This window comes from Octodon degus, unplaced genomic scaffold (genome assembly GCF_000260255.1).
Source record: "Octodon degus isolate 3935 unplaced genomic scaffold, OctDeg1.0 scaffold00181, whole genome shotgun sequence".
Lineage (NCBI taxonomy): Eukaryota > Metazoa > Chordata > Mammalia > Rodentia > Octodontidae > Octodon > Octodon degus.
In genome coordinates, this window is record NW_004524757.1 from 3,192,364 (window position 1) to 3,202,016 (window position 9,653).

General features: G+C 41.2%; 1 pseudogene; it reads right to left on the bottom strand.

The window, feature by feature from the left end:
- Positions 1-9,092: 9,092 nt before the first annotated feature.
- On the bottom strand, positions 9,093-9,446 carry LOC101572892 (annotated as a pseudogene).
- Positions 9,447-9,653: the final 207 nt, after the last annotated feature.

A 9,653-nucleotide genomic window follows, 5' to 3' on the forward strand; every position in this document is an offset into this window, starting at 1 on the left:
TCTTCTATCAGAAGACTAGCTAGAAGAAATTTTCTTTCATTCTGTAGGCAGTCACCACACTTTGTGACTAGTTTCCTTTGCTATGCAGAAACTATGGATGTAGTCCCACTTGCTGATTCTTGATATTTCCTATGATTTGCCTTTTTATCAAGAAATTTTTTTAAAAAGGAAATTTTTGCCTGTTCTTGTGACTTTAATATTTCCTCTAGGTTTGTTTGCATTAATTTCAAATTTTCTAATCTTATATCTAGATCTTTGATCCATTTTCATTTATTACAAGGGGAGAGATAAGAATCTAGTTTCAATAATCTACAAATGGGATATTTATTTTTCCTAGGACTTCTTGTTAAAGTTGCTGTCTTTTTTCAATTTAGGATTTTTGGCTCTTTTGTTAAGAACCAAATGGCTGGGGCCAGCCAAATAGCTCAGTGGATTAAAGCAGCTGCTTAGGCAGCCGCAGGGACCAGGAGTTCGATCTCCAGACCTGCCACACAGGCCCCACCCTCGGGGCTCCCTGAGAGGGCAATTAAGACTGGGCATGGTGGTGTATGTCTGTAATCCCAGCACTTGGGAGGCTGTAAACAGGAGGCTCACTACAAGTCCGATCTATGCAGTGAGGCCCTGTACACCCCATACACCTTGTCCTAAATACAAAATAAAGAAAAGAATCAAATGACTGTAGTTGTGTGAATTTGTTTCTGTGTCCTCTATTACATTGCCTATGTGTCTATTTTGCGGCAACACCATGATTTTAGGTTCAATCTCCTTCTCAGAGCACCCCGGGGGTGGGGCTGGCATGGCAGGCCCAGGGATCGAACCTCCAGCCCCTGTGCCTGCTTGCTGGCACTGCACTCCACTGAGCTATTTGGCCCACCCTTTCCATGATGTTTTTGTTACTATGGCTTTGTAGTTTAATTTAAAATTAAGTATTCTGGGGGCTGGTGAGATGGCTCAGTGGTCTAAAGCACCTACTTAGAACAAGCTAAGCTAAGCAAAACACAGGGACCGCGGTTCAATCCCCAGCACCACATGCTAGCCAGGCCTGCCCCCTGGTGGGCTGAGCTGGCCACACACACACTAAATAAACAAATAAATAAATAAATAAGTATTCTGTGACTTTATCAGATATAAAAGTTACATTTCATGTTATACAGGTCTTACTTTATCTTGGTTTTAACCATCCAGCAGAAAAGTATAAAATATATAAATAAAGTCATATTAATATTCTGAGCTATGAAAGGCTCAAGTCAACAACCTCTGTGGCTAACCCATTACCGTTGTGGACTGCTAGACGTGTTGGATTGTTTTGCTGAATTCATGCACCTATAGTATTTAGGTGCTAATAGAATACCCATCTCTGACAGCACTAAACAAAAAAAGGGATACAAAGGAAGGACCATTTTGTATCTGTATATGCAGAATAATTAGGATAGATATACAGCTACTTTTGCTTAATTCAATGAAAAGAATGATTTGTACTAATAGTGTTTGGACAAGATATCCTGTCTGCATCTTGTGCTATGGATAACCACTAAGAAGATAGCAATGTATAATGTATTAATTATTGAAACTGTCCTATCAATCATTTTTGAAACTGTCTCAGTGATATTTGTTTCTCAATAAAATTTTAAAAAAATAAAATAAAATAAAATTAAGTATTCTGTATTCTGATGCCTGCAGTCTTGCTTTTTTTTCTTAGAATTGCTGTGGCTACTCTATATTTTGTGTGTCTATGTAAATTTCAGAATTCTTTTTTGTAGTTCTGTGAAGAATGTCACTGAAGTTTTGATGAATATTGCCTTGAGTCTGTAGATCACATTTGGTTAACATGGCCATTTTAACAAAAGTAATCCTGCCAATTCATGAACATGGGAATTCTTTCTATCTCATAGTCTTCTTCAGTTTTTTATTCAGTGTTCTGTAATTTTCCTTGTGGAAGTCCCTCACCTCTTAAGATTGAATTTAGGTATTTTATTTTGTTATTTTAAGCTTTTTTTTTTTAGGAACCGGTGATTGAACTCAGGCCCTTGGGCTTGCAAGGCAAGCACTTATTCTACTGAGCCATCTCCCCAGCCCCTATTTTAAGCTATTGTGAATGGGATTGCTTTCCTGAGTTCTTTCTCAGATTGTTCATTATTGGTGTATAGAAAAGCTATTTTAATATAACTTTAATATAAATTTCATTTTCCAACTTTTAAACAGATTGGCTACCTCCTTTACATCTCAGTTTCTGTGCCATCTCTACTGAGGGGTGAAAGAACCTAATTTTGAGTAGCTTGTTCTCCCATAACTTTCTTTACAGCCATGTGAATTTATTTCCTTCCACACTCTCGCTGCAGCTCATGCTCATCTCTTCCCCTCTTCACTATTCTATAGTGCATCTCCATACCTATGTGGTCTGGCCCATGAGCAGTGAGACTGTCTCAGTCCTGCTGCGAATGCTCAAGGTCTTCTCGACCACATCAGCACATAGAGCCCAAACAGGGCACTGGGGGTTGAGGAATTATGGGTATATTATCCCTGCCTTTAAGGACTATCCAATGGTGGCTCTTTGTACATATTCATATTGTAAAGAAAAAAGAAATCCTTCTGCAGGAGCAACACCTTAAAATATGGGCTCTATTCCAAACAGTGCCCCTGAAATAAAAGATAGGTCACATCATCACTGAGTTTAAGTATTCTCCTGAATAACAGCATATAGTAGTCTTTTCTGCCCCCTGAAAGGCTTCAGTAAGCACACATATGAAATACTGCAGTAAAACAAGGGGACAGAGAGGTCATTATGGAAGCCTATAGAATAAAGGGTACGCAAGCCTGGTGGCCCTGTGGATAACACTCTCGTGAGTCTCTGAGCACCTAGATTTCTCAGTCTCCAGTTTTCTTCAAGGCAAGTTTTATAATCCAATGGGCATTATATCCATATCAGCTGAAAGAGATCATTAGTTGATAAACACAAAAACTCAGCTAAACCACACATGCCCTATTCACCATGTTAGTCCTACAGAGGAAGTTGTGGTTCTGTCAATTTCCCCTGCCACATGCAGCTGCAACACCAGCTTATATTACTAATTATATGCAGCATGTGTGTCGCGGGGTATAACAGATGGTGTTTGTGATGCATGCAAAGCTTCAGATAGCCAAATGGTGCAGCCATGGAGATTTTCCAAAGAGAAGACAAACAACCACAACAAAATACTTGCACCAGTGAAAATCTGAAGTCTGTTTATATTGCTTCCTACTGTGGTAAAATAGGGAAATCAAATTTCTGCAATAGCTCTACTAACTGGGAGAAACCAGCCAAGTTTACAGAATCTAATACCACTCCAAGGCTTTAACAAAGGGGTGCTAACACATTTTCTAAAAGATATCTTACTATAAAGAGGTAAAAGTACAGAACCTAGCTCTTCTCATTCTGTCAATAGATCTGAAACCCCCTATTTGCAAAGAATAGGCTAGACACTTCTGCTCCAGTTGAAGGCCCAAGATTTCTTTCCTGTAACTTAAACTCAGAGCTACAGAGAACCCTGGGGAGTCATTAACATCATTTTCTTTACTTCCTAGCTATGACAACTGAAGCCAGACATGGGAGGAGAGTAAGTCTAAGTCCCATGACTTGCCTTAGCTCTCTATGCTGGTATACACGACCAGACTACATACCTAGAACCAAACAGCAAGAGGCTATCCAGGCTTCACCAGTTCCCCCAAGTCTCGCCTGCCCCCACTTCCTCCTGATTTTGTTCCACTCCAGTACGCTTTACTGTTACCATGAGCTTGGACCTGCCACTGGATCTTTCAAATCGGATCTGGGAATTTGTCTCTAGCACTCTGTATGTGGCCCTCCTCTCTCAGCCCATACTTTTGACTTCACTAAACCCATAAACCCAACAGTCGTTGAGCCATGGCTCAGCCAATTCAAACCATGGCTGAATCAGCACTAACAAAGGGAAGAATCATATAGAGGCAAACCTACATCAAATCCCAAGTCCTCTGACCCTGAGAGTGATGAACATTTTGCAATATAAATCAACCTATCTTCAGTTCCTACAATGTTCTTATGCCAAATTTTGTGGCAGCCACTAAATCTGAGGCCCCTTCCTTGGTTACACGGCAGCAGTTCTCATGTTCCCACACCACTCTAACCAATCCACCTGAGCCTTTGCTCCCATACGTGAGTAAATCCAGCTTCAATTTCCAGGCCTTCAGAGGACTCATAAACTCAAGAGCAAAGTAAAGGCTACTTGGCTTTTCCATGTTGTTTGTCTTTATATTTTCTGTTTGGATCAATGTGGGTCTGGTCATGAGCATACGTTCATGGGATGCATGCCATGTATATCAAGGTGTGGCCAACTAAAACCCAGGATTGTACTCACACTCTCAATTCGTCCTTAGAGATTGTTTAAATACCAACAAGAGAACAAAGATTCTTTCTCTTTCTTCTTGGGCCTCTAAGCTGGGATTTTCACATGCAAGAATGTCAGAAGCAATGTCTTCTATCAGGTAAAGAAAGTTCATCTGCTATAGAATAGCTTGAAGCCAAGAAATAATGAGCATAGATGGCTTCGTGTGTGTGTGTGTGTGTGTGTGTGTGAGAGAGAGAGAGAGAGAGAGAGAGAGAGAGAGAGAGAGAGAGAGCGAGCGTTTATGGGAAGGAGGGAGAGAGAAAGAATTCACTCACTTAGTCCCGAATTCCAATCACTAAAGTCTCCTGTGCTGCCTAAGCAACTACAGTTCTTCCACTGATGCTGGGAGCTAACTCCCGTACCCTGTAAATAAATCCTCTTGAACATATAAACTATGGAGGAGCACTTTCACAGCTTATATCTTACGCTGGTGATTTACAATGAAAATAACTTTGGCCCTAAATTTCCTAACATCTTCTCATGGTAAGCTTCTTCTCATCTTCCTGGGTTGATTTGTAGAGAATGTGGAGTTTTTCCCTGCTCAGTGACACCCAACACCTGGAAGCCAGACAGAGGAAAGTCAGGGAGAAGAAAGATGGCAATGATGTTAGAAATAAGCCTTCTGGGGCTGGAGAGATAGCTCAGCAGTCTAAAGTGCCTGCTTAGGCAACCGTATGCAGGCATAGGGGACTGCAGTTTGATCCCTGGCTCCACATACCACACCAGCCCCACCTTCAGGGCAGGCTGAGCAGGCGAATAAGAAAAAGAAAAGAAATAAGCCTTCTGCTTACATGCTGCTAAGCATAGTCCTCAGCCTTCCCTGGTTCTGCTCCAATCCTTCCTATTCTGCAAGCCTCGGATACGAATGTGCAGGCAGCCACTCCTTGCTGCCTGCAAATAGCTCTAGCTGGGGAGAAGGTCTGCGGGAGGTGTGTCTCGGGATGGAAAAGAAGTTATGGGCAAAATTACAGATCTGTAACACAGTCTGAATTTCTTTGCTCCCCACATTGGCCAAGCAATGGCCGTGACTCATGCACATGGCTGACAATGACAAAGGTTCTACAATCTGAGGTACAGGATCTCAGGATAAATCCTGAGGGGATTTCACTGACCTTATCAGACCCAAAAGCGACAACTCTTGTTGCATAGGTCCTGCTTTATCTTGGTCTTAACCATCCAGCAGAAAAGTATAAAAACAAAGTATAAGAAGTAAAGCCATGTTGTTATGTTGAGCTGTGGGGGACTCAGGTCAACAAGTGACATTGCCAGTTAAACAGAAGATCCAATGCTATTATGGGATACTGGACTCTTTTAGAATATTTTGCTGAGTTAACACACCTATAATATTCAAATAACGGAACTAAACAAAAAAGCAGATACAGATGAATGTCCATTTTGTATCTATGTATTCAAAATGGTTAGAATAGATATATAGTTACATTCTTTTAATGAATAGAGGGATTTGTTCTAATAGTGGTTTTAAATAGGATATCATGTCTGCATCTTGTACAGCAAATAACCACTAGGAAGAATGTATGCAATGTGTTAATTATTGAAAGTGTCCTACCAATTTGGTTTGAAACTGTCTCATTGCTATTCGTTTCTCAATAAAATTGTAGGAAAAAACTTTAAAAATAAATAAAATAAAATATTTTTTTAAAAAAATAAATTTATTTGCTCCCAGGCCCTTTATGATGCCAGGTTACTCACTGGATGTGTGTAACAGAAAACCATCTGTGTCCTAATAGGAAGAATCTAGGAAGCTTCAAGTGGCATCTCACAAATGTCCTATGCTCTTCCTCTTTAAAAGTACACTATTTCTCTTTTATGTCTGTCATTTTTTTTGACTCTACACATTAAGAAAGACATATTTGTCTTTCTCAGTCTGCCTTTGCTCAAAATGATGGTCTCCAGATCCATTCTTTTTTCTGCAAATGGTAAAATGTCATTCTTTTTATGGCTGAATAATACTCCATTGTGTATATATGCCATATTTTCTTTATTCCTCTATTATTGATGGGAACCTAGGCAGGTTCTAAGTCTTAGATGCTGTCTATTGTGCCACAATAAACAAGGTTATGCAGTATCCCATTGCTATTCCGACTTGAATTCCTTTGCATATATACTAAAGAGTAGTATGGCTGGATCCAACGATATCAGGATTTCGTTATTTGAGGAATGTCTATACTGATTTCCATAGTGGCCATACAAATTTGCATTTCTTCCAGCAGTATAGGAGAGTTCCTTTCCCCCACACCCTCATCAGCATTTTTTAGCATTCTTTATGATAACTATGCTGACTGGAGTAAGATGGAAAGGGAAGGGATATAAAGGTGGGTAATAAGGGCATGATGTAAGAAAAATACATTGTGCATATATGGAGGTCCCTAGCATGTGAAACTAGCAAGCGGAGTGGAACATGGGCCCTAACGGGAAAATGATTCAATTATGCTTTGTTTATGTGCAAATCTGCCAAAATGAAACCCATTAATCTGTATAAACATTACACACTAACAAAATTGTGGGAAAACTGCTCGGTTTGCACATACGGATGGGATCTGACTTAAAGGCTAGCAACTATCAAGCCAAAACAGGACAATTTTCAGGCCAATTCTTTGTTAAAATGGATAGCATTGTACAGTAAGATGATCAATATTTGGGTGAGCAGAGAGTGACATTCCTGGCATTCCTGAGGTCAGCGTGGCTAAGACACTGTCCAGCATGCTCCACTACCATTTGTATCTAAAGGACTATGGCCGCTCCTAGCCTTACAATTATAAACTCATTCAGAAGGAATGAGTTGGCTCTTAATAACACAGTATTGTTGGACTAAGCTTTGCTCGATTACGTACTTGGCCACACACCTTCAGTTCGAGGCATTACAACAGCGTCTCTTACAAATTCATCTACCAGGAAATACGGCATTTCCTCCCACACTACTTCTGGAAAATTACTGAGATTTATTTGCACATTGAATTTTCACATTCTGTTTTTATTTTAGAAAATGATATTTCTGGAAGCACCAAAGGATGAAGACACAGGAACAAATTGTCACCTATCTAACATCGCTCCTACATATGTATACTTTCTGCACACTGATTGATTATAATCTTTAGGGGGACATGTTAACAGTCCAGATGGCAGTAATCTAAAGGAAGGGGAGTTAGTGGATAGCTTTAGATGAGGTTGCTGAACAATAATACATAGGGGCTCACCCACTGAGGTATATAGCTTTCCAGGGAAAGAATTTTTTTTCAGGAGAATAGAGAAATATATTTTATTGAGAACCTATAGAAAAGTGAAAGAAACAGAAATATTAACTGACAACAAAATGACTGTTTTCTAACTCAGAAAACAACTATGAACTGATAACATATACTGATGTTTTTGAGTTAACCCGAGCAGGGTCAATTTGAAACACCATCCCATCACATTTCTGAAGCATCGAATCTTACTTCACACATGGCCAGGTTACACAGGTACAAATGGAATCAGAGCCACCAATGAAACGCCTGTGCAGCTGGGGTGTGGTGGCACAAGCCTGCAACCCCAGCACTGGGGAAGCTGAAACAGGATTGCTGTGTGTTCCAGGCTGTCCTCTCAAGGCCATCTTCAGCTACACAAGTGAGTTCAAGGCTAGCCTGCACTACACATTGAGACGCTGTCTCAAAACAAAAAACTTCAGGAGCTGGCAAGATAGCTCAGCAGTCTAAAGTGCCTGCTTAAGCAAGCGCAGGGGAGACCGTGGTTTGACCCCTGGTACCACATACTGTGCCAGCTCCGCCCTCAGGGTGGGCTGAGCTGGAAAAAAAAAAAAGCAAAAGCTGGCAAGATAGAACAGCAGACTAAGTACGCTCGATCCTTGGCACCACAGGCTGCGCTGGTGCCTGCCCCGCCCCCCGGGCATGCTGAGCCCGAAGCAGAGACTGGGCAAGGTGGCAACCCTGTAATTCACGCGCTGGGGAGGCTGAAAGCAGGAGGCTCACTATGAGTCCAAGCTGCATAATGAGACCCTGTACCAGATACATTTAAAAAAGGGAAAAGCATATGCAGGGCATGTGAAGTAAAATGGTGTTTATTCCATGTATAATTACTATAAGAAAGAAATCTCAGTTCAAATACTGCTACAGACAACAAAAAATTTTTTTCACTTCAAGCTTAAAACGTCCAAGGACACCTGTGATAATTGTACTCTGGGGCAGAGGCATAAGGATCATAAATTTGAGCCCAGGCAGGCAATTTAGAAAGATTCAGTCTCAAAACAAAAAACAAAAAAGGGCTGAGGATACATTTTTAGTATGAAGGCCTCGAGTAACATTCCCATTAGCTGACCTGCCCAGAAAGCTGGGCTTGGGGACACATGACAGTAATCGTAGCACTTGGGAGGCTGAGGCAGGAAGATCACCACAGGTCTGAGGCCAGACTAGCTACACAGTTCTAGGCCAGCCTGAACTGAGAATCTGAAAAAAAAAAAAAAAAAAAAAAAAACAGCAAAAAAAGAGAAAGGAATTGATCTTCTGGTACTGTTAATTTCACAAATACAAGAAAGACATAGCAACAACTGCCAAAACTTAAGCTTGATAATAGTCAACAGACAACTCTGTCCAACAATTATGTTTATTAAAAACTGACAAACAAAACCTGTACAAAAAATACCCCCAGTCACTTCCGCACCAGTCATCTTGGGAGGCATTATCGCCTGGGACGCCCTCGTCCTCTGCCGCGGCCAAGTCCTCTTCCTCGACCTCGGCCTCGACGTCTTCCTGCCGCAGCGTCCCTCTTCTTAGATTTCACCTTAGGTTCAACATCCCCACGTAGCATGTCCAGAGGCAAGCTGTCGGGCAGAACGAAATAGCGAATGATTTTCCTTCTAATGCTCAATGTTTCCAGTTGCACCGACTCTCTGTTCTTCAGGGTCATCTTCACGGCATTTAGATGTGTGTTCATGCTGCGGTCTACATCTGCGATTGTTCCCTGGACCTGTGTTCCAGTCTTCAATTCAATGCTGACAGTTTCATGACTCAACTTCATCAAAAATCTCACGAACTCCACCCTCGCGGCGCCGACAGCCTTTCGACCTGGTTGCATGTATAATACTATGGGCAAGATACAGGAACCTGGCCTATGAATGGGGAAAGAATTTTTTTTTTTATTTTTTAAATTTATTTATGTGTGTGTGTGTGTGTGTGTGTGTGTGTGTGTGTGTGTGTGTGTGAGCAGCTCAGCCCACTAGGGGGCGCAACTGGCTGGCAC